This window comes from Macaca nemestrina, chromosome 9, assembly GCF_043159975.1.
Source record: "Macaca nemestrina isolate mMacNem1 chromosome 9, mMacNem.hap1, whole genome shotgun sequence".
Lineage (NCBI taxonomy): Eukaryota > Metazoa > Chordata > Mammalia > Primates > Cercopithecidae > Macaca > Macaca nemestrina.
Genome location: NC_092133.1, coordinates 50,571,804 through 50,596,432, shown reverse-complemented (window position 1 = coordinate 50,596,432; position 24,629 = coordinate 50,571,804). Strand labels below are relative to the sequence as shown.

At 33.9% G+C, this 24,629-nt stretch overlaps 1 protein-coding gene and 1 pseudogene across 11 annotated transcripts in view; one reads left to right on the top strand and one right to left on the bottom strand.

Annotated features, from left to right (window-relative positions):
• The window catches only part of LOC112429332 (neurofilament medium polypeptide-like), a 71,324-nt pseudogene extending 61,038 nt beyond the window's left edge, over positions 1–10,286 (bottom strand).
• The window catches only part of LOC105496640 (protocadherin related 15), a 1,825,405-nt gene that overhangs the window by 1,095,721 nt on the left and 705,055 nt on the right, over positions 1–24,629 (top strand). The window lies entirely within an intron of this gene.

The window sequence follows — 24,629 nt, the reverse complement described above, 5'->3', positions numbered from 1 at the left end:
TAGTATTTTGCCCAAAAATTATTCTTTTAGGTCATCTTCCATTTGGATAAGTTTATTTTATTTTAATGAGCTTCTTTCCTATTATGATTCAGAAAGTTTAATCTTACAATGCCCAAAGCATCCATATATTAAAAGTAGTTGATATGATGCATTTAATTTCTAGGTTAACATCCCTTTAATTTAGTTTAGTGCATCTTGTTTTTGTATAGAGGCAATATAAATGTCTTGATTCAATATGGATTCAAATTTGTCCCCACTGTCTGTTTAGAGTTGTGTGAGCATATATTACTTTTTCCTTTAGCATTGAGATAATTTTTATGTTTACTATGTTTATGATATTAAAAACCTTTTTTTTTTTTTTTGAGACAGAGTCTCAGCCTGTAGCCCAGGCTGGAGTGCAGTGGTGTGATCTCAGCTCACTGCAATCTCTGCCTCCCAGGTTCAGGAGATTCTCGTGCCTCCTCCACTCTAGTCCTGGGATTACAGATATGCCTGGCTAATGTTTGTATTTTTAGTAAAGGTGGGGTTTTGCCATGTTGGCCAGGCTGTTCATGAACTCCTGGCCTCAAGTGATCCTCCCACCTCAGTCTCATAAAGTGCTGGGATTATACGTGTGAGCTACTACACCCTGCCTAAAAACCATTTTAAAAGACAATGTAAACTCATCCTAAGCAGAGGGACATTTAACTGTATCATCCAACAAATATTGAATGCTTGATGTGGATTCACCTAGCATTAAAAGATTATAATAGCAATACTTTATAGAAAATCATATACTTGAAAAAAAATGCTGATATTTCCTGAAGAAAACTCTGGGATAATTTAGTTATCCAACTTTTATAGGTCCTTGCATAGAAAATTGATGTAGAAAGCAATTTGTCTTTGCATTGCATCATTAAGTAATTTTCATGGAAGTCCAGCTTTAAATTTCAAGTTTAGTCAGGGTTAACCAGAAAAAAAAAAAAAAACAGCAAACATTGTATGTGTATTTGCATGCCCAGGTGACACACACATACACATAAACACATACACTAAGGCACAGGGGCAAAAATAAGAGAGCTCACTGGCTCAAGAAGATAATGGCAAAGAACAATTATTTACATATAAATTATGTTTAGCTTAATTGCATGCAGCTCACCTAACAGAAAAGGGATTATATGTTGAATCTACAAATACTCTTTTTCTAGCGAGAGAGAGGTTACATAGTGGAAGTTGTAAGAATAACAGTTGGTTTCCTATTTCAGGATTTAAGTTGGCTGGAATTTCAGAAAACTACTCCCTAAAAACACGGATAACAAAAACAAAACAAAATGAACTATTTTTTAAAAATGTGGCAATAACATGGTAAAAGAAATAGAATCATTCAAAAATCAGATTAAATAAGATAGCATGAGTCTATTGATGTAAGAAAGCTTTAAAATCCACATTTGTTTTGAAGCATCTGTAAATTGCCTGTGGTCTGGATCCTATATTTTAAGATTATAAGAGTTTTAAAGAATTTATAGGAGTTAGGAGATAAAATCTGGTCCCTAACCAGGTTATAAAGCTTTAAGGTAAAAATAAACTAGCTATGAAGAAGACCACTATACAGTAATTATAAAAGTTCTATTTACTAAGAAGGTGTAGCAATTCTAAATATGCATGTACCTAGCTACATAGTTTAAAATATAAATTAAAAAAATTACAGACATACAAGGAGAATATAACAAGCCATCATCGTTGTAGAAGATTTAAACACATTATTATCAACAATTGATAGATTAGCAGACACAATATCCTATCTCAGTAAGATATTGAATATATCAAAATTTACTTAAACTTTTCAATGGACATATATAAAAACCTATATTAAAGGTATAGGTTTGATACTACTACTACTACTAGGTTGTAGAACATACTTTGTTTTTAATAACCCATGAAACTTAAAAAATTGGCCATACAGTAGGCATTAAAGAAGGTTTCAATAAATTTTATAGAAGAATCTATTAGTATAAACACATTATCTGACATATACATAAATTAGTAATTCAGTAATAAAAATCATGTAAAACAAATACATTTGTATTTATTAAAACTATCTTTTAAATAACCTATGGGTAAAAAAGAAATCATAATTAGAAGACAATTATAGCTAAATTACCACTAATATAAATTTTTAAAATTTTTGAAATGTGATTCTAAAAGCATTTAGGGGACAATTTATAGCCTTAAATTCTTATATTTGGAAAGAAGAAAGGCTGAAAATCAATAAAATAAGTATCTATCTGAAATGTGTGTGTGTGTGTGTGTGTGTAATGAAAAGAGAATATGGGCAAAGAAGATAAAAATAAATAAAAAACATAAATATCAAAATAATAAACTGAACAAAGCCAAAGTTTATTTAATTTATAATTAAAATGAACAGTAAAAATAGAAATTAAAGAAGTCAAATAAATAATATTAAAACTAGTATTGCAGAAATAGCTGCAGAAGAGACTAAGATTTTTGAAGATATGACACATACACATTAATAACTTGAAAAAAGAACAAAATAGACACATTTCTAGAAAAACATTAACTATAAACAGTGACATCTGACATGATAGAAAACCTAAATTCTAGAACTAGCAATTATGTTTTCCCTACACAATAAACCTAAGGCTCAAAAAGTTTTATGGAAGAAATCCGAGAAACATCTAGGAAACAGAAAATTACAATGTTCTTCAGCCTTCAAAGATACAAGAAAATGTTGTCACCAAAACCATAGAAAGCCAGGAGGGATAAAAATTTTCCTAAGAAATTATTAACAAATTGAACCAAGCAATGTTTTATATATATACACATATATATTCTAGATCAGATTTATTTTATTCTGATAACACAGGTCATTTCATTAAGAGACAAGATATTTTCTCACGTTCATCAATTAAAGGAGAAAAACCATTGCTGATCTCAGTAGCCATAGTGTCTTGAAAAAATTTAACCACTGTTCAAAAGTACACACACACATACATACAAAATACTCTTATATAAGATGAAAAATAAATTCCTTACTTTGATAATGGGTATCTACAGAAGTCTAATACACCATAATAGTTAATAATAAATCAATGCAATGATTATCTTCAGAATCAGAAAGAAAGTGAGGATGTTATCTCTCACCACTTTTATTGAACATTTTATTGGTGCCTTCGCTAGTGCATTAAAGCATGAAAAATGAAATCATTTGGTTCAGGAACACCATTAATTTTTAATTTATTAGAATTCACAAAGGTGTCAAGCAAAGTTGCTTGATAGAAAATCAAATAATAAATTCAATTGTGTGTATATGTGATATGTATTTACAGGAACATGTATAAAATGTAATATAAGTATTTCATCTGCAATAGCAAACAAAATATGAGTTATCTGAAATAATCAAAGATGAGCAAGATCAATATCTGGAAATTAATACGGTTTATTGACAGACAGAGAAGACCTAAATATATGTATGAAGAAACATACAAAACATTTATGCTGTCTAGGAAATACCATTATCTATCAACGTAGAAAACGGTCTACAAAAATAATGAAATTCCAACGGCTATTTTCTGTTGGGAAGGAGTAGGAAATGAGGGTCCATCGAAAAATCTTTTTTTTTCTTTTTTTTCTTTTTTTCTTTTTTTTTTTTTTTGGAGACGGAGTCTCGCTCTGTCGCCCAGGCTGGAGTGCAGTGGCCGGATCTCAGCTCACTGCAAGCTCCGCCTCCTGGGTTTGCGCCATTCTCCTGCCTCAGCCTCCCGAGTAGCTGGGACTACAGGCGCCCGCCACCTCGCCAGGCTATTTTTTTTTTTTATTTTTTTTTATTTTTATTTTTTAGTAGAGATGGGGTTTCACTGTGTTATCCAGGATGGTCTCGATCTCCTGACCTCGTGATCCGCCCGTCTGGGCCTCCCAAAATTTTTTTTTTTTTTTTTTTGAGACGGAGTATCGCTCTGTCGCCCAGGCTGGAGTGCAATGGTGTGATCTCGGTTCACTACAAGCTCCGCCTTCTGGATTCGAGCGATTCTCCTGCCTCAGCCTCCTGAGTAGCTGGGATTACAGGCACGCACCACCATGCCCGGCTAATTTTTGTGTTTTTAGTAGAGACGGGCTTTCACCGTGTTTGTCAGGCTGGTCTTGGTTTCCTGACCTCGTAATCTGCCCTCCTCGGCCTTCCAAAGTGCCGGGATTACAGGCATGAGCCATTGCACCTGGCCCCAAAAATTCTTAAAAAAGAAGAATATGGTGGGTCGATTTTCCTTACCATAGAGTGTTATGTTTAAAGCTGTATTCTATAAGAAAATGTGATATAAGTGCAAAGAGAGCTCAAACAGACCAAGAAACCAAAATAAAGGTACAGAAATGGATCTATAATATACCATGGAAAATAGAAATATATATATATAGGTGATATTTAGAGGTCAAAATGGATATAATTTACTTTCATTAGTTTTTCAAATAATTTATTTCTCATAAAGAAAATTAAAATGGTTCTTCAACACTTATTACATAATTACAATAGATAATTTCACATATATTGATGACATTTATGAAAGACAAAAAGCTAAAACTGTTAAAGGAAACTTTAGAAAAACACTTTTATGTCTTTATGATCAGTAAAGTTTCCTTAAATAAGCCACATTTAAAAAATATATATTTTTAATTTTAATTCTTTTTTGTTTTGTTTTGTTTTTGAAACGGAGTCTTGCTCTGTCACCCAGGCTGGAGTGCAGTGGCGCATGTGTTCATTAAACACATGAGAAGTTGCCAAGTAGTCAGAAACAAATGTAAATTGAAGAACATAAAATACCAACTCTCAACAATCAAAATGACAAAAGTTTAATATCAAATCATATAGAAGATGGAGAGAAAGAGGAATTCTGAAATTGCTGGTAACTGAGAAAATGGTACAGCCAATTTGGAAAATAATTTGATATTAACTAAGTAAATATAAATATGTACTATACCTGGCCGGACGTGGTGGCTCATGCCTGTAATTCCACCACTTTGGGAGGCCGAGGCGGGCAGATCACGAGGTCAGGAGATCGAGACCATCCTGGCTAACATGGTGAAACGCCGTCTCTACTAAAAAATACAAAAAATTAGCTGGGCATTGTGGCGGGCTCCTGTAGTCCCAGCTACTCCAAAGGCTGAGGCAAGAGAATGGCGTGAACCTGGGAGGCGGAGCTTGCAGTGAGCCGAGATCTCGCCACTGCCACTCCAGCCTGGGCGACAGAGCGAGACTCCGTCTCGAATTGAAAACATATATATATATATATATGTGTGTGTGTGTGTATATATTTATATATGTGTATATATATATTTTATATATGTGTATATATATTTATGTGTGTGTGTGTGTGTGTATTTACTATGCCCATGACAGCACTTTTGTTTGTTCCTAAGGATATATCCTAAAATATTCTTCAAATTGTGCACCAAGAGAGGTATGCCAGAATATGCGTCTGTTCTCTGTTCATAAAATGAATAAAAATTATTGCAACAGTAATTTCTCCAATAAAGAACAGGTAAATAGTGTGATCTAGTTATATAATGGAATACTTTACAGCATCATATCCATAAAAGTATATACATCAGTATGGATTAACCTAAACACATAATAATGCAGAGAAATAGCCAAGTTGCAGTATTTGTGCTGTGTAAATCTGTTATATACAGCCCTAAAACTTGCAAAAGTCTATCAAAGTGTACAGAGAAGATTTATATGGTACTGGCAAGATTTTATTTCTGATTGTGGGTAGTAGGGACATAAATATTCATTTTATTGTACTATTATTGATTTTTAAGCTCTACAAATATATCAGATACTCTATTTTGTATCTGATACATTTGACATTTTAGAAAAGGAAAAACAAAATAATAGTAAACAAAGAGAATAGTGGCAGAAGATGGATAGCAAGCCAGCTTGCTATGTATATAATGCATTTTGTTTGAGAAACAATAACTAGGGTTAAATGTCATATTAAAGTTCATCTATTTTATTGTATCTTTGAAAAATCTTAATAACTTCCTTTGTTCCTGGTGAAACATATCTCACCATGCAATGAATGGAAGAAAAATTGAGCAGGAAAATGGGAGAGTGCTTGAAGTTTTATAATATAGCAAATGCCAATAAATATTGAGTGGAAGATAGCTCTTCCCTGCTTTGTATTTGCCTCCGATCTGAATATGAATTTCCTGTCTATAGCTTTCCCACAATGTCCTTACAGCCTTCATGGAGTGGAAGACTCTAGCAGTTGCCCAAGTGAATATGAAGTCACTGACACATTGAGATTCTCTCTGTCATATCACCATCAGTGCCATGTGTCAAATTTCAAAATATGAGTTGAGGAGAATCATGCGGTATTGAAGGAGGTGTTAAGGAATAACTATTGCTCTTCATGTATCAGATGAAATGACAACTTCTAGAAGTTTTCAGTGTGTGACTCTGATAACAAGGCATCTCCTATGGCTTAACAAATTTTAAATCTAAATGTGTTTTAACAAAACAGATTTCACATTACAATGTTTCTTAGGTTATACTGTGATAAGGTTATTATTCTATTTAGAATGTTTGTGATATTTGCTGTAAGTATTCTAAACAAATGAAGTTCCTTATTTTTGCTTCCAAATTGTGTTTATCATGTTTTCTTTAATGCAAAGGATACTGTTTTCCTATAATAAATTCCTAAAAGCAATTTAGGAATTCTAATCGGTAGGAAATCACTAATAAAAATAATAATGTGTCATTTATTTATTCTTTAATATTAAAAAGGTTTTATATATACACACTCAAAACTAAGATCAGAATGTATAGACAGCTCTAAAACCTGCTTTTTCATTTTTTAACTTTTCATGAGAATCACTCATCCCATCAACATTTGTTTAACAACATGAATATATATTTTAATGGCTTATTCATTCATCAGATTTCATAGTACACATCATATAATCCACACAGCCTCTTTCATCTGTAATGAATTTACTAATGTGGTCTAGTGACTTGGAAGCATCAGAAAACTAAGTTTGGATGCTACAGAGGCAAAATCTTGAGAGCCAAATAAATACCTAACCATGAATCTGAACTTCCTAGTGGAAACCTCATAGGTACAATCCCCGTCATGGCAACTAGCATAACCTCGGGCTGCACTAATTTCTCTACCACAGCTACCCCTAAAGAACCACACACTTCCTGCCTGTGATAAACTGACTTCCCTTTGGCTCACTTGTTCCTTTATGTTCTTGTGTCATGAGAGTGTCTTCTGCTTTGCAGATTCCAAGGTAGACCCTATCCGCAAATGAGTCTGGAAAGTGCAGTTTTAAGCTTCTCTGCCTCAATAGTGCACCAAAAAAAAAAAAAAAAAAAAAAAAAAAAAAACAAGAAGCGGTGTTAGAGGGGGTGGTCCAATATACAGTATCTGTCACAATTACAGAGTACGTTCAAATCATAATGATTTAATAAACATATATAATGTTTTACTATTATAAGTACTTTTAGCAGCAATATATACTTGTTTAATTATCTCTATATTGCTATAGATGCCAAAGTAAAATTTTTCATTCAAAGGATACTTTTTAAAAGTTCTTGGTATATTGGCTTTCCATTTTTTCTTCTTTCTCTTCCTTCCTTCCTTCCCTCCTTCCTTGCTTTCTCTCCTTTCTTTCTTTATATAAAAATAATTTATAGTTATACCAAAATTATCAAATAATTTAATTCCTTGCTTGAACCAACAGTGGCTATTCTTTTTAGTAAAATTTTGACAATTTGACAGAAGAAAAATACTACTTTATTTTAATTAACATTTGTTTTGGTTCTAAGTCCCATGGATACAAATCTTTCTAAAATAGATCGCATACTTTTCTATTATTTAAAGAGTTTGCATAAAATAAATATTGTGATGATGAGTTACCATCGTTAATATAACTGTTAATTAGTACAATCTGCAACAAAGTAGTATTGAAGCTATTTTAGTAGAGAAAGACTTTATTTGCTCCAGACAACTATGCTTTGTGAATTCTTATATCTACTGTAAAAATTTCTCTGTCCTGCTCTAAAATTGGAAACATGCCCTCGTCTAGCCAGGTCTCTTTTTTTTCCTACACATTCTCTAGTTGTATTAGCATTTTCTAATCCATTCTGAGGTTTTCCTTTAGTGTCAAGTTCATGAGCTTTAGAGTACAGACATTTGTGATTAGAGTGACTATGTTGATCTCATTTCCTAGTTCTTGTCTCTGATTATGATAATTGAAGATTTTTGAAAATCCCAACCTCCTGATGATAGACATATTACCAAAATTTATGGCATAAAGTCTAACAACAGAATAACAATTCTAGCACTGTACTCAAGTAAATTAATTTAAGGAGATATATAATAAAATGTTAATTTAACAAAATTTTGAACAGATTAATTTCCACTCTTAGTAGTTTTACCCTCTTTTTGAACAAGGTAGAGAAAATCTGTATTCTGTTAGACCTAACAATACTGAAGATGGAAGGCTGGTTTTAAAGTAAGAAATCATGTAGCTTGGAAAGCAATGAGGGAAGTAGTTATCAACTATAAAGTACTCTTAGAGCTTACTGTTGGCAAAATGTATGATATATGCAAACACAATTAAATTAAATATGAGAGTACCACCCTTGGGAAGGTCTCATAAACAGCAGCAGACATTCAAAATTGTAGGCATCTGTATAGAAATTGTCTAAAATTGAACCTATGAGAACTAAGCTCAGCAGGACATAAAACTTTCCTCATATGTTATACATGTGGATAACAAACTGTCAAAAACTTCACTTCTAAATGTCAAGGGTGGTAAAATACTTGTCTTAGCACTTTATTATATTCAGTTTTTGAGAATCCTAAAGAAAACTTGCAAGCTCCAGAAAATGCAGTTAATCAGTAACATGCTTTTATTCTTATGGCCAATATAAAAAATGTTATCCTAGCTTATTTTCCTTGAAGTAATTCATTTGTACATATGCATACTTCAGCATGTGGCCAAAGTCCCTTTTGCTAAACTTGCCAACAAAAGTTTTCTTTCAGCCCAAGAAATGTCAAATCAAATTACTGATCTGACTTGGTTTGGATGTTACTCTCTCAAGGTTTATGATGCAGAATGGGATTGTTGAAGTCAAAATAGAAATGTGGATATGTATCTCTAAATTTAATGTTTTCTTAAGGGAATAAAGAATCACAATTTGGAGCATATAGACAGACCAGGTGGTCTTCGGTATATCTGAAGAACAAAGAGAAGATTGGTGATTTTATAAAAATGAGAAATGTTATGTATTGCTCTTAGAAAGTGCATCGGGACTAGCAAGGTTCTGGGGAACTGGCAAATTCGTTTGGTGAGCAACAGCAGAGGGGAAAATTAGCCCTGGAGTTGCAAGTTGTCTCAGCAGTTATAGATAAAACTGTCTCAGGTTAGAATAGGCAGTTTCAACAGCCGAACTTACAGAAAATTACGTTTCTCGAGTGATGCTACATGTCCTGATTTTTTCCCTCCTGTCTTCTCAACTTTCTTTTAGTTGGGTGTGACAAGAATGACCCAAATCACATGATCAAATTTAATAGGCCAGTTCATTAAATGAAATAATATTATTTTTAAAAACAGTTGACATATGTAGACATCCATCCCCTGTCACTTCTTTATTGTGAAACAATGAAAATGAAATGGGAAAAGTTCCCTTGTCCCCCTTGCAGGTCATGCGTTGGGAGTGTGGCTCGCTTCTTCAGTGTCCTGTTGCTCAAACCTCTAAGGGAGCATGCAAATGGGCAGGCTGTGGGGCTCTGACCCCAGGACAGTGTCACCCCAGGGCAGGGGTGAATGTTTACAGCTGAAGCCCCAGTAGGCATGTGTTAGAGGGTGTTCTTTTAATTCGCCGTCTATAGGCGACTCGTGTTAACCAGCTTAATTAGACCCCCTTCCTTATCACAAGGACAGAGGGATTTCTGTATCCCGGGATTTCTTGGTGTACTGGAAGAATCGGATCACACGTGGGCTTGGAGAATAACTGCAAAGTTTTGAGTGGAAGTAGCTCTCAGCCAATGGGAGAGCCAGAAGCGTGATGGTTTTCCCACGGAGTTGGGCCATTAGGAGTTGGGTGGTGGGGCAGCTCTCCTCCAACTACCCCGACCAAACTCTGTCTCCTCCCACCAGTGGGTGGCCTGCATGGGTGCCAGTGTCTGTCGGTGTGCTCTTCCATTGGCAGGCTCCCTCGACGTCCTCTTATTGTCTAGCTGCTTGTGTCTTCTTCTGCCAATGTGTTCCTCATGATGTCCAGCCATATTTGTGTCTGCCTGCTAAGGTCTTGGCTTTTTGTAGACCCAGGATGGGGGCATGGTGGGCCAGGGTGCTCTTGGAAAATGCAACATTTGGGCACAAAAGCGGGAGCGCCTGTCTTCACCTAGGTCCGTGGGGGTGGAGCCCTAGCCAGAGACCACGCCCCTCTCCACTGAGCACTTCCTTTTCCCGCTTCCATATCATATAAAGGGACCATGCTCTTCCTTTCCCAGTACTCCTATATCAAAAAGAACATAGGTTCATTTGGAACTTCTTGTTCTATATGAAACGTTCCTCATAACGACTTTGGCTCTGTGGCTCTAAGGAAGGTGTTACCAGGGGGGGTTGTAGCAGAGAAATTTCTGAGAAAGCAAGACGTGATGTATGGAAAAAGTAGGAAATATTTGCTTTATGCTTTTTGTTATTTTTTCAGAATCTTCTTTTTCCATAACTCTCAGCCACAGTCCCTACTCATTCCACCCTTGGATATTCACCTTTCATAGTAGAACCTCAGTCCAAACACTCTTCATGACAACAAGGAATAAGAAAATAAGGCAATGAAAAATACTTCTAAATTTCCAGTTACCAGCATAAACTCAAATATATAAACTTTCTCTGCCAGCCAGTGATAAGAAGTACTTTTTCGTGCTCTAACAAGTTTCCTGCTTCACACATAAGTGAAAAATAGTTATATTCTAGATGATGAAACAGAAAGGTAAATATTAGCACTGTCTTCTGAAGTTCCAGAAATATAAGCCTATATTACTTCATCTAAGTAGGAAAATTACTTCAACATCCCGTATCTTGTAAATGTGGTACATCTATTTCATGCTAACATGTGCCACAACTAGACAACTAAGGACATGTTTACAGGGATATTTTCTTTAATAAGTAATTAAATGCTTACAATTTTTGTTTACAAAATTACTCCATACAGTTTTCTTTTTTTACTGCAGCCTAGCTACACATAACTATCTTGTGGCAAAGAATTTATTTAGTAAACTACTCTGTAAACAAAAACTTATTAAGAATCTCTCTGTTGGAAGAATGTAATTTTAAACAGTGACATTGATTCTGCAGCTTTTATCTTTTGACCTTGTTGAGTGTCTTAGTAAGAATCATGATTAAGAATTTCCTCTAAGACTCCTCATTAAGAATAATTAGATAAAATAACAAATTCGCTTTCAGAAACAAGATGGATATAAAAACTGATTTTCATAAAGTGATGAAATTTTTTTTCCACATGAACACAAATACTTATCCTTTTCCTTTCTCCTTTATATTTCAGTTACAAAACTCATAGGTAATTTGGATAATGTTGAAGAACAAGCTAATAACAGAAAAGTCCTTTTGGGAAGAATTTAGAATAACAGATCCTATAAAGAGCTTTTAGAAACTGTATGCTGTCTATGTATCAAAAAAAGAGTTATTTATTTTTGGTTTATTTATAAACATATCTAAGATAATTTTTTTAAAAAATATAGTCCAATTATCACTATATAATTTAAACAATTGGTGGTTATACACTGAAATGTATTAAGTCATGATCTCAGTATGTTAAATGCACATCAAAAACGTTAATATATTTTTCTAGATTGAATTTGTATTCTGAAACTTTACTGAAGCCATTTATCAGCTTCAGGAGGTTTTTGGTGGTGTCATTGGAGTTTCCTGGTTATAGAAGAGGTAGTTTGACTTCTTTTGTTTCCTGTTTGGGTCCATTTTATTTCTTTCTCTTGCCTGAATGCTGTAGTTAGGAGTTCTAGTACTATGTCAAACAGAAGTGGTGAGAATGGAGAATGGTATCCTTGTCTTGTTCCAGTGCTAAAGGGGAATGGTTCCAGCTTTTGCGACATTTACTTTAATGTTAGCTGTATATGTGTCATATATGGCTCCTATTATTTTGAGATATGTTCCCTTGATACAGTGTTTATTGAGGATTTTTGTCATGAAGAGATGGTGGATTTTATTGAAAGCATTTTCTTCATCTACTGGGATTTTCGTATGATTTTTGGTTTTAAGTTTGTTTATGTGATGAATCACATTTATTAAGTTACATATATTCAACCAATCTTACATCCTAGGAATGAAGCCTACTTGATAATGGTAGATTAAGATTTTCATGTGCAGCTTTATTTGGCTTGAAAATATTTTGTTGAATATTTTTGCATCTATGTTCATCAGGAATATTGACCTATAGTTTTCTTTTTCCCTTGTGTCTTTGACAGGTTTTGGTATTAGGGTAATGCTGGCATTGTAGAATGAGTTAGGGAGGAGTCTCTCCTCCTTTATATTTTGGAATAGTTTTAGTAGACTTGGTACCCGTTCTTTGTACATCTGGAAGAATTTGGCTCTGAGTTCATCTAGTGTGGGACTTTTGGTTGGTAGGTTTCTTATACTGAGTCAATTTGGAACTCAATGTTGGTCTGTTCAGGGTTTTAATTTCTTCCTGATTCAATTTTGGGAGATTGTGTGTTTCTAGGAATATATCCATTTCCTCTATATTTTCTAGTTTGTGTGAACACAGGTGTTGATAATAGTCTCTGAGGATTTTTTGTGTTTCTGTTAGACCAGTTGTAATGTCATCTTTGTCATTTCTGATTGTGCTTATCTGGATCTTCTCTGTTTTGTTCTTTGTTTAGATTGTCATATAGTCAGTGGTCTATAGATCTTATTTGTCCTCTCAAAGAACCAACTTTTGATTTTACTGATGCTTTTATGGATTTTTTGTGCCTCGATTTTATTTAGTCCTGCCCTGATTTTATTTACTTATTTTCTTCAGGTAACTTTGGGATTAGTTTGTTCTTGTTTTTCTAGTTACTCTAGATGTGATGTTAGATTGCTAATCAGAGATTTTTCTAACTTTTTTAAGTAGGCATTTAGCACCATACACTTTCCTCTTAACATATTGTTTCCCACATCCCAGAGATGTTGGTATTTTGTGTGTCTTTTTTCATTTATTTAAAAGAATTTTTAAAAATTTCTGCCTTACAATCCAAAACCATTCAGGGGCAAAGTCGCTTAATTTCCATATATTTGTGTGTTTTTGAGAGATCTTCTTTTTATAAATTTCTATTTTAATTCCCCTGTGGTTGGTATGTGGTTGGTATGACTTCGATTTCTTTGAGACTTGTTTTATGGAAAGACCTTCTTTTGAATTTTTTGCAACTTACTTTATGACCAACCATGTGGTTGATCTTAGAGTATATTCTGTGTGCAGATCAGAGGAATGTATATTCTGTCGTTGATATATGGAGTGTCCTGTAAACATCAATTAGGCCCAATTTTTCAAGTGTCAAATTTAATTCCAGAATTTCTGCAGAAGTTTTCTGCCTCAATGATTTGTCTAATGCTGTCAGTGGGGTGTTGAAGACTCCCACTATCATTGTGTGCTATGTCAGTGTTTTTGTAGGTTTAGAAGTACTTGTTTCATGAATTTGGATGCTCTAATATTGCATATATATATAGTTAGCATAACTAAGTCTTCTTTTTTAATTGAAGCCTTTATCATTACATAATGCTCTTTTTTGTTCTTTTTTATTGTTGTTGGTTTAAAGGCTGTTTTATTTGATATAACAGTAGTGACCCTTGTTCCATTTGGTTTTCTGTTTGCATGATAGATCTTTCTCCAGCCCTTTACTTTGAGCCTATGGCGATCATTACATGTGAGAAGGGTCTCTTGAAGATAGCAGATGAATGGGTGTTGTTACTTTATCCAACCCATCACTCTTGCCTTTTAAGTAGGGCTTTTATTTAGTCATATAACCAAGAAGCTGAAAGACCTCTATAAGGAGAACTACACACTGCTGAAATAAATCATAGATAACATAAACAAATGGAAAAGCATTTCATACTCATTGACTGGAAGAATCAATATTGTTAACATTGCCATAATCTCCAAAGCAATAAAGAGATTCAATGCTATTCCTATTGAACTTTCAATGCCATTTTACACAGAATTAGAAAAAAATCTGAAATTCATATGGAACCAAAAAGAACCCAAATAGACAAAGCAATCTGTATTAGTTTGTTCTTGCATTGTTATTAAAAAATACCTGAGACTGGGTAATTTATAAAGAAAAGAGGTTTAATTGGCTTATGGTTCCACAGGCTGTAGAGGAAGCATGGCTGGGGACATGGCCAAAGTAGGAGGAAGAGAATGAAAGGGAAGGTACTACATAATTCAGAACAACCAGATCTTGTGTGAATTCACTCACTATCACAAGAACAGCAAAGGCGAATCCTGCACCCATGATCCAATTACATCCCACCAGCCCCTTCTCCAACATTGGAGGTTAGAATTTGACATGAGATTTGGATGGGGACACAAGTTCAAACCATAACACAATCCTAAGCAAAAACAACATAGCTTTTTTCAAACTATACTCTAAGGCTATAGTACTGATAACAAAACACGTTATTGGTACAAAATAGACACACAGACCAATGAAACAGAAAAGAGAATCCAGACAGTCACACACCTACAATCACCTGAGTTTTGACAAAATTGACAAAAATAAGAAATGGGGAAAGGACCCTCTCTTCAATAAATGGTGCTGAGTTAACTGGCTAGCCATGCGCAGAATTAAACTGGACCCTTACTCTCACCATCTACAAAAATTAACTCAACATGCATTAAAAGTTTAAGTGTAAGACCTCAAATTATAAGAATCTTAAAAGGAAGCCTAGGAAACCCTCTTCTTGACATTTGCATTTACAAAGAATTTACAGCAAGTCCTCAAAAGCAATTGCAACAAAAACAAAAATTGGCAAGTGGAACCTATTTAAACGAAAGAGCTTCTGCCCAACAAAAAAAGACTATTAACAGAGTACAAATACAACCTACACAATGGTAGAAAATATTTTCAAACTATGCACCTGCAAAGGTCTAATCTCCAGAATCTATAAGAAACTTAAACAATTTAACAAGCACAAACGAAATAACCCCATTGAAAAATTGGCAAAGGCATGAACAGACATCTCTCAAAAACACATACAAGCGGACAGCAAACATGAAAAAAAGCTCAACATCACTAATCATCACAGAAATGCAAATCAAAACCACAATGAGATACTACCTCCCACCAGTCAAAAAGCTATTATTAAGAAGTCAAAAAACAAAAGATGCTGGTAATGCTGCGAAGAAAAGGGAATGCTTGTATACTATTGGTGGGAATATAAATTAGTTCAGCCAATGTGGAAATTTGGAGTTTCTCAAAAACCTTATGGTTTTTTGTTTTAATTTTGTTCATGTGATGAATCACAATTATTGAATTGCATACATTGAACCAATCTTGCATCCTAGGAATGAAGCTTACTTGATAATGGTAGATTAAGTTTTTTATGTGCAGCTTTATTTGGTTTGAAAGCATTTTGTTGAAGATTTTTACATCTATATTCATCAGGAATATTGACCTATAGTTTTCTTTTTTCCTATGTCTTTGACAGGTTTTGGTATCAGGGTGATGCTGATATTGTAGAATGAGTTAGGGAGGAGTCTCTCCTCCTTGATATTTTGGAATAGTTTCAGACTTGGTACCAGCTCTTCTTCATATGTACCATTAGACCCACAATCCTATTACTGGTTATATATCTAAAAGAAAACAAATTGTTCTCCTAAAAAGTCACATGCACTTGTATGTTCATTGCAGTACTCTTCAGAATAACAAAGACATGGATTCAATCTAAGTGTCCATCAACAGTGAATTGAATAAAGGAAATGTGGTGCACATGCACCATAGAATTCTATGCAGCCATAAAAATAGGATGAAAACATGTCATTTGCAGCCACATGGATGCAGTTATAGGCTGTTATCCTAAGCAAGTTAACACAGGAACAGAAAACCAAGTAATTCATGTTCTCAGTTATATGTAGCAGCTAAATATTGCATATCCATGGACATGAAGATAGCAATAACAGACACTGGAGATCTTGAAAAGGGGAGAGGGTGGAAGAGGGACAAGTATTTTAAAAACATCTATTGAGTACTATGCTCATTACCTAGTGATGGAATCAATCATATCCCAAAACTCACAGTATACCCAGATAACAACCTGTATATTGTGTACCTCCTAAATATAAAAGAAAATTTGAAATTACTTTTTAAAAAGTTAGCATATGCCCCATTCCTTATTTGATCTACTAATAAAACGTGGTTTTCTTTTGAATGTTAAAAATGTAAGAAACTACTACTGAAATATTTTAAAAATATGTGACAATCATTGCTTTTTAAAAAATAGACATGTTATTTTAAGTGATTCGCTCATTTGGTTAGATTAAAATTTTACCTCACAGTAACATAGAAAGCATTTCCATATGCCAGACACCACTCTCTAAAACAACATCTGTTTTACGAATAATGCAACTGAGCTTCAGAGATTTTAATTAACTTTCAAAGGTCCGAAGAGTGAGCAAGGTGCTAAACGTGACTAGTATTTAACCTAGGCAGTCTGTCTCCAAGGCTATGTTCTTTCTTTCTTTTTTTTTTTTTTTTAATACTTTAAGTTCTACGGTACATGTGCACAACATGCAGGTTTGTTACATATGTATACATGTGCCATGTTGGTGTGCTGCACCCATTAACTCGTCATTTGCATTAGGCGTATCTCCTAATGCTATCCCCCTCACACACACAATAGACTCCGGTGTGTGATGTTCCCCTTCCCATTTCCAAGTGATCTCATTGTTCAATTCTCACCTATGAGTGAGAACATGCGGTGTTTGGTTTTCTGTTCTTGTGATAGTTTGCTGAGAATTATGGTTTCCAGCTGCATCCATGTCTCTACAAAGCACATGAACTCATCCTTTTTGATGGCTGCATAGTATTCCATGGTGTACATGTGCCACATTTTCTTAATCCAGTCTGTCACGGATGGACATTTGGGTTGATTCCAAGTCTTTGCTATTGTGAATAGTGCTGTAATAAACATACGTGTGCATGTGTCTTTATAGCAGCATGATTTATAATCCTTTGGGTATATGCCCAGTAATGGGGTGGCTGGGTCAAATGGTATTTCTAGTTCTAGATCCTTGAGGAATAGCCACACTGTTTTCCACAGTGGTTGAACTACTTTACAGTCCCACCAACAGTATAAAAGTGTTGCTATTTCTCCACATCCTCTCCAGCACCTGTTGTTTCCTGTTTTTCTAATGATTGCCATAATCACAACATTGTATGGCCTCTTTTGATGTCAGTGGTAAAATTATACCTTGGACCAAGAATTGTTCTATTCATTTTAAATTCCTCAAATGGAATCATGGTTGCTTGCTGGAAGCTTAGACAAGAAAAGAAGAGTCGTAACTCACAATGGAAGGAAAACTGAAACAGTTTCTAACTCATGTGGTATGAATTATATGTAAGAGAATTATGTACGAATACAGAGACTAACATGTTTTGACACTATTTACATAAAACTATAAAATAAGAAAGTATAAAAATATTTTCAATCAACAAAAGCAATCTTAAAATTATATACTTCATCTTTGGAGCAGCCTCCTACTGACAATTTGTTTCATATCCTGTCATTTTCCTAAAGCCCCTGGCTTATCATTTATTATTATTATTACTTAGAACCTTAAACTTCTTAAGAATAAGTATGAGCTTCTTGTCTCTGACCAAATGCCATTTATGTGCAAGTCTGCTGTTGTTGATAGACTAGTTAGAATAAAACGAAATAATAGGAAATTTTTTTTTTTTAAAGTTCAGATTGAGGTAGCTATGGTCTCATAGTAAATTGTGCTGGTGATAGCAATGATGTTGAGTAATTACCATGAATGAATTTGGTGGGTATTACTAACAATGTTGTTGGAAAGTCTTCATCAAATTATATAATTCAATAAATAATGACAATAAGGTACATAAAATATCATTTGCTCCTTTCATGGTGAAATCTGAAATCAGGAAATAGTGATGCCAAGAGACTAAGCACAAGTAGCATATCCTATTCTTGAACTGAAACTGAATTACTTGCTATATCCTTAAGTTTACTCAGTTTATTTTGGTTTTGTTCAATCATTGTCTTTTTCTGTTACTTTGTTGACTGTAACGTTAGATCATATAACTTAGATTATTGTTCCATTGATTTTATAAATTCAAGTTCAAACTTTTTCTTTTGGATGAAGCAGTCAAAATGTAAAACAAGTAGTATCTGTCTTAATATTTCACTCTTGTGTGTATTTTCCTGAAGATGAATATACCAAAGATCAACAGGAAAAATGAGAACAGTCCCTCTACTGCTGCTTATGACATGCAAATTGAAAACAGAACGCTTGTGTAGCATGAAATGTAAAGAGAACACAGTACCCTCTTTGAAAGGGGAGCCAAATTGCTTTGAACTTAGCAATAGATTCATTGTGTGTGTGTGTGTGTGTGTGTGTGTGTGTGTGTGTGTGTGTAAATGCAAACACATGAGCAAGAGACTAGATGACTCTCAATAACCAAACTGATAATAGAGAAATGTTGACAGGAATAGAGGTTTCACAAAATCTGCAACTCTTCCTTGATCTTTCTGTGGAATCTCACCGACACATTTCAGGGACATAGTGGGACCAGTAGAGGAGTGTGAGAACCCCATTACTTTTTTTAAACTTCAAGTTCAAGGAGGCTATTTTTCCCTAGTAAATGTAATCCATCAGAGTATATCTAGCTTGGTATCTGGGATAGGAATTCAAGCAAATTTTTGTCCCTACAGACTACCAGTGACATTTCCTGTAATTACTTTTATTCTTAATAAAAATATATTTCACAATCCCGTATATAACTGAGATCTGCCATCACTGAATATTTGGGAAAGCTAAGGGCTTATTTACTACATTTACTATCAGCCCTTGGATCAAGGGAAAAAAAATAGAAAAAAAACATTTTATTCAAATATATTCCTCATGAAAATAAGGATACTATAAAAAGCAAATGTATGCCTATTCTGCCTGTACATTTTGCCACCCTTGTAAGAAATTACCATAGATTTTCTCATTTTGTCCTCGTAAAAATATATGAGTTAGTTGTAATTACCCTTATCCCCATTAATGAAATACAAGAGATTAATAATTTGTCCAATATTATACAACTGTTAAAAAGCAAAGTTAGGATCCGAACTTAGGTTTTGTGACCCCAAAGCACATGTTCACAACCACTATAATATATTAGAAATCCATTTCTTTAACATCTTAAAACAAATCCCCGAAAGATTTGAAATGGTTAAAGCTAAGGATTTGATAGATTATTCATTTTATTAATTTTCCATAGAGGAAGATACTTCCTAATTCAGCAAATAAATTAAGTGATTATGTTAAGTCAAATACTCTACTGGGTACCACAGAGTTCACTGGTGATTTACGCAGCTTGTAAGGAATAGCTTAAAAGTTCTAAGATGACAAAAAAAGGTAAGTTGATCTTTGACATAATTTAAACTTTAGTATTTGAAATTTCTTAGTTTTATTCCTTTAAGATACAATTTGGTAAAATCATAAAATGGTTTGGAATTCTAATAGAAATTCTAGACAATTGGAAGCAGGTGAACATTTTTCTCCTTTCTTTTTTTTTATCACTTTATTTTATGATTGTGAGCTCTCGCTAATCTTTCATAACTTGTTCCAAATAACCTCAAAGTCTTGCAGAATTCTCTGCACCTTTTTTCCTTTTTGGTAGCCTTTCACATCTGCTGAGATATAACCAATGATCTTATCTTTAGACAACATATTATCCGTCCATTTTTTCCTGATTACAGTAAGTCTTCAGTTAATATTGTCCATAGGTTCTTGGAAATTGAGACTTTAAAGGAAATGACATATAATGAAACCCAATTTTATTATAGGCTAAACAAAATATAAACAAGTTAAGTTCCCATGGCATAGTTATGGTTACAGAAATATCACCACACTTCTAAATAAAGACAAAATAATTCTTATATTAAATATTGAAATAAATGTGAGCTATACGTTCATTAAAGAATGATTAATCAAAAAAAGTGAGATAATTATTTACCAGTTCAGAGCCTCCCATCAGGGAGCCTGCTAGCCCAGTAGCTCAGGGCATAAGGCAGGAACCTACCCTGGACAGGATACAATTCCTTCTCAGGGCCACACTCTCACACTGGTACCATGTAGCCATAGCAATGAACCTAGCATGCACATCTTTGAGATGTGGGAGGACACTGGAGTACCCAGGGAAAGTCCACACAGATTTGAGGAGAAGTTGCCAACTCCACACAGATAGTGACTCAGGCCTGGAATTAGTTTTTTTTTTTTTTTTTTTTTCATTGTTACAATGAAATGACATTGAGTGAAGCAATGTCATTCAAGGACCTGCTGTACTTTCATTTGAGAAAGACATTTGAAAAATTAAAAAGAAAAGGAATTAATGTACAGAGTATTGTTTTAATTTTATTGTTTACAAATTTGATTGAGGCCCTTCATTTTTGCCTTCAGTAAATAATTACTTGAAATAAAAAATGTGCCAGGAAAATCTGCCCCGTGGACACAACCACGAGGAATAGAAACAAGGTCGATGTTATCACTGAGTTTCTTTCTGTGAAGAATCAAGTAATCGTAAATTGATATTATGAAGCAGAGTTATGAGAGTGTATATAGGGGCACCATACCTAGTCAAGGGATCAAAAACTATTTTGTTTTGAGAAAATAGGAACATGGAAATAGATGAGACTAGAGAGGGAAGGAGAAGGTATATTGTGCAGGACTTTGTAGGTTATATAAAATGTTAGTTTACATTCTAGAATCATATTTGTGATGAGTTGTAGATGGCCAAAATATTTTAGCTTATAACCTAAAATAAATGGTAAATTATTTTTAAAATAAGCAAGGTTTTAATTATAAATATCACTCTGCTTAAAGATAGAAAATTAAATTAGAATAAGGGCAAGATTGATTGTAAGGAAAGCAGTTAGGAAAACCTATTTGATTAGTTAAGAGATAGTCTGATACTACTGCAGATTGAAAACAATGAGTGGATATCACAAGTTTCTCTTTAGGAGTTAAATTCAAGACTTATTGATTGATGCATTTTGGAAAGCTAGAAAGATGGGTAAAGTGAAATGTGACTTCCTAGTTTCTGGCTTATGTGGCTTGGTGCAGAATTATGCCATTCGCTGAAATAATATATATTGGAAATGTACAGTTTTGGGCCACGATAGCAAGTGGGATGCGATTTGGAGTGCTACATTTAAGACAACTTTGAAATTGCAAGTACAGAAGTTGTCTGGGCAAATGGGACCCAGGCTCAGAAGAGAAATATGGGGAAGAAATTCAACACACAAGTTATTAATATGTGGGGCAATTAGTATGTTAATATATTTGTTAAAGTAAAAGGTTTGAAGTTTTATTGAAAACACATTGATCAATGTTTAACATTTTGAGAATAGGCTAAAGTAGGAATAGAATTTTATTTCCTGGCTGCTTCCTCTTAGTTTTACAAAATGAGCATATTTGGAAAATCCTAGATTTTTAAAAGCCTTTGTCTGACCTCTCTGTAATATGCTCTTAAAATTCAGGCTACAATGAAAACAGAGTATCACAGGTTTAGTATCTGTGAGATCAGGCATTATTTGTCTTTTTAATTCTTTTCTTTGGATTTTATATCTCATCTATTGCGTATGAATATTTTTAAATATATGGCTTATTTTTAGCATTATGACAAGTTTGCAGAAATAAGCCACACTGAGCATTCAGATATTGGTATTCATATCCTGTACTTTATAACAAATTGGATATGGAAAATGAGTATAGGCCTAACAGGCTAGAAACTTTAGGCATGAAAAACAATGAATTTGTGATTTAACCAGGACAGTCAAGGGTGAAATTAAATAGATTAAGAAGGTCCATTCCTAAGGTACAAGTATCAGCAGCTCACCTGACTTTCCTGTGGCAGACAGATAATCCACAGACTATAGAGTACAATCTCCCCATTCCCCAAATTGCTTTCTAGTCTTCCCTTTGATTTACATTTGGATATTTTCATACATAATGTATAGTTGACTGTTACCTCCAAGTTACTTTCTTTTCAAGACAATTCTAAATATAATTGTTCTTATTAAAAATGCTTTTGTGCACTTCAAAACTAATTAATTATACTTTCCTGAATGCATCATTTTAAAACACTTTGTTATGAACAATGTTATTAATAGATTATTTATTATGTGTCTGCCTAACCTCTTTTCATTTTGTGTTTTGAGTCTTTAAAAAGTTTAAATTATTTTTGTGTGTATCCAGAAGTATATGTAGCATACAAAAAGAAATGTTTTATTGGGGAGAATTTTGAATCTACTAAAAGAATAAATCTTAGTGGGAATTATCTAAGGGTACTGTAGCAGGAGAAAATGTAGTTAAGCAGCTTCTTCTGGAATGTTTCTGCTATCGAGGGATTAGTGAGAACAGAGACTTTCAAGCAACTCTTATGGAGAGGTTTTAATGGAAGATTGTAGCTTGGCAGGCTACAGTGTGGAAAAAGTCAACAAACATTCTTTCAGAACCAGTATCAGGTTCTGAGGTTACCGAGATGAAAATGATGCAAGCTTGGTCTGAAGGAACTCTTGTGAGAGAGAAAGACATGTTAGTATGTTGTCAATGGTACAATTAGTCCAGTGGGATACAGTATGTACTGCAGGAATACTGAGAAAAAGCATTTAATCTACGATGACAATGAGAAAGATTTTCAAGAAGAGTTGATGCCTGACAGATTCTTGAAAGAGGAATAAAATTAACCAGGGGAAGAAGAGTGGAAAGTATGTTTTAACAGTTGATGCAACACACATACATTTGGTTTGGTATGAATGGAGAATTAACTTTGGTGGAGAAATTAAGGTGGAGAGTGAGGAAGGGCTGGAACATGAAGATATTATTTGGCTTAGCTTCGTAAAGCCTACCTTTAAAGTTAATAGTAATAAATTGTAAAAAGGTTTAAAAATATTTATATCCAAATTTCCCCTTTTTGTATTTTTCTATATTCTGCTTGCCCATAAAGTTGTTGATTAAATATTTATTCCTCTACCAATATTCGCACTAAAATACATACATTTTATCCATTTTCAGTAGGTATTATGGCATTGGCACACAGTGACATGAGTGTGTATATGTGTAGTGAGTACATATGAGAGAATGTATACCTTACAATATGGAACAGTGCTTTCCAAAACCTAATTATTCATTTCTATGTGCATAATAATTGACCGAATTTTATAAAACAGTAAATAAATAAGGAAGTTGTGAAATCATTTTTCAAGTAACATGAAAATTTGGAAGGCTTTAATCAAAATTAATTTGCACTAAGTGCAAATATGTGAAATATCGAATTCTATGAAAAGAAGCAGAGATTTCCTAGGCAGAAAAAGGTGACAATGAATATAGATAACAAAATTTTCCTAAAAATACAAGGAACATTCCAGCAACAGTAAGAGTATTCACGTAATTGAAGGACAGGTTGCTTAATTCTCAATAAAGGATGTTGAGGCCATGTGAAGAAACTTTGTTCTTCTGATTCTTTTTTTCCCTTTTCTCCAAAAGAAACATGTAAGGTTTTTGTTCAGAGGACTGCCATTATTTCACTTTTGATTTGGGTACATGAAAATCATCCTCATGAAAGGAATAGATGAATGCAGGATGAGAACAAGACTTCTGGGAGATCAGCGAGGAAACTAAATCAAGAGCAGAGATGACAAATAATGTAGTGCTGAGCTCTGTCGGAGGGCATAAGGAGAGGAAGAGGCATAATGAGTATGAGATACTTTGGATCTGAAAATGTTATGACTTGGAACTCCTTGAATATTGACAAGTATAAATAGAGAAAATTTGTAGTTCTCCCAGCTTCTTTGCTTCATATGAGAGAGTACATACCTTACAATACAGAACAGTGCTTCCCAAAGGTCTAATTTTTCATGTATATGTACCTAATAAATGGCAGAATTTTAATAAATGAGTAAATAAACCTTGAAATTATTTCCCAAATAACTCACGAATTTGGAAAATGTTAAGCAAAATTAATTTCCCCTGCTGTACAGAAGTGTGCCGTGTATGTATAACTGCACGACCTAGCCCTCTCAGCCTCACAGAGTATTTCCTAGGAGAGTACTTTACGTCTCAGAGATGCACATTTGACATCCTGCAGGCAAAGCTTTCACATTTCAACTGTCATGGATGTTATAGCTCATGATACTATTTTTATGTTCATTATCATGTGATACCTGGCAGGATATTATCAGTGTTTGAAATAATGAATTAATCATCACTACTGATTGACAGGCACTATTCTTAAAGTTTTTTCAGCATACAGATAACACACTGTTCATAAGTAATTCTTATTTATCTTTCGTAAGGAATATAGCAATTTATGTTATTTTCA